General features: G+C 44.7%; 1 pseudogene; it reads right to left on the reverse strand.

Moving 5' to 3' along the window:
* On the reverse strand, window positions 1-968 carry LOC129504822 (olfactory receptor 10A4-like; annotated as a pseudogene).
* Window positions 969-1,916: the final 948 nt, after the last annotated feature.

The following is a 1,916-nucleotide window of genomic DNA, read 5'->3' on the forward strand; positions in this document are numbered from 1 at the left end:
TTAGGTTTGCATCTCACTCAGGTAGAGTTTCTGAGGGCCCAGGGTCCTGTGGAGGACTCACCTCGGGGCAGCCTTCACTTCACCATTTCCTTAAACTGTAGACGATGGGGTTCAACATGGGAGTCACCACTGTGTAGGAGAGGGACAGCAGTTTCTTGCTTTCAGGAGAGGTGCTGGATCGGGGTTGGAAGTATGTGAGGATGGTGGTGCTATAGAAGAGGGAGACAACCAGGCGGTGGGAGGAACAGGTAGAGAAGACCTTACGTTTCCCCTCAACTGAGGGCATCCTGAAGAGAGTTGAGAGGATGCAGACATAGGAGCCCAGGATCAGCAAGAAAGGAAAGAGGATAAATAGAACAGTAGCTGTCAGAGCCTCCAGTTCAAACAGAGAGGTATCAGCACAGACCAGTGCAATGACAGGGGAGTTGTCACAGAAAAATTAGTTCACTCTGTTGGAGCCACAAAAAGGGAAGTTGAAAATCCATGTGGTTTTCACAGTGGCAACTGGAAACCCTGAGAACCAAGAGGCAGCTGCTATTTGGGCACAGGTCCTGCTGCTCATAATGCTTGGGTAGTGCAAAAGGTCACAGATGGCCACATAGCGGTCATATGCCATTGTGGCCAGAAGACAGCACTCAGCAGTCCCAAAGAAGAAGAAATATATCTGAGTGGCACAGCCAAGGAAGGAGATGGTTGTTGGGCCTTGGATGACCTGAGTCCCCAGCAGTTAAGACACTATGACCAAGTTGATGCCTATCTCCAGGAAGGACAAGTTACTGAGGAAGAAGTGCATAGGATTTTGTAGAGTATAGTCAGTTGTAGTGACCAGGATGATGAGACCACTGTCCATCAGGTTAACCAGGTAAATAGTCAAAAAAAAGGAGAAAGAATAGAGCTTGGAGTGGGGACAAGGTTGAAAGGCCCACAAGAACAAACTCACTAACAAATGTTCAGTTTCCTCATGTCATTCTTATGCCCAGGATTTGACTGGGTACTCTTGTTCCAGGAAGGCAGAAGGCTCCAGATGTTATTTAGACCTCAATTACACTCTTAGAAAGAATCCCCTATGGATTTGTTCTCCACTTTTCTTATACTTATTGCAAATTAGAAGCTGTATCTTCTAAAATGTAAAAAAAAAGGGTCTAAGGATTCATAATATGTTGTAAGAATACTAACCTTTTTTCAGCCTGAGAAAGGAGGCACAACATACATATCTATATATCCTCTAATTTTCGTTGCTCTATAGAGAATGTTCAAAATCACAGCTGCACTTTTTGGCTCCTACTGTCTTTCTTCACCAGTCAGCGGTACTAAAAAAGAAGCCTGGCCAAGCATTTCTGAAGAGGGGGTTCTTAACGCAGAAAGAAAGGTGGTGAGGTGAGCCAGGGTATGTTTTCTGCAGAATGAAAGGGCAGGAAAGAGAAAATCAAGGAAGGTGAAGCAGCAGTTAGGCGTGACTCCTGAGGAGGAGACCTGAATGTGTCCTAACCACAAGCAGCCCACACCCACGATGATTTTAGTATACGGAAGAATCTTCCATATATTACAGTATAGCTTCCTTTCATTTCCAGACTCAGAATAACCCAGTTTATCCAAGGAGCCATGGAATATAGACACTGTGGTTTTATTTGATTCCATGTGGCTATAGATGATCAGAAAAGGAAACACAGACTCAAGACAGTGTCACACGACAGAAAGAATTAAAGTGTATTACATATAAACCCTTTTAAACCTTTTTATTTAAAGATTTTATTTATTTATTCATGAGAGACAGAGAGAGAGAGAGGTATCAAAATGCAGAGAAAGAAGCAGGCCCCCCACAAGTAGCCCAATGCCGGGACTCAATACTGGATCAGGATCACGCCCTGAGCCAAAGGCAGACGCTCAACTGTTGAGCCACCCAGGCGGCCCTACAT

Source organism: Nyctereutes procyonoides, unplaced genomic scaffold (assembly GCF_905146905.1).
Source record: "Nyctereutes procyonoides isolate TBG_1078 unplaced genomic scaffold, NYPRO_anot_genome, whole genome shotgun sequence".
Lineage (NCBI taxonomy): Eukaryota > Metazoa > Chordata > Mammalia > Carnivora > Canidae > Nyctereutes > Nyctereutes procyonoides.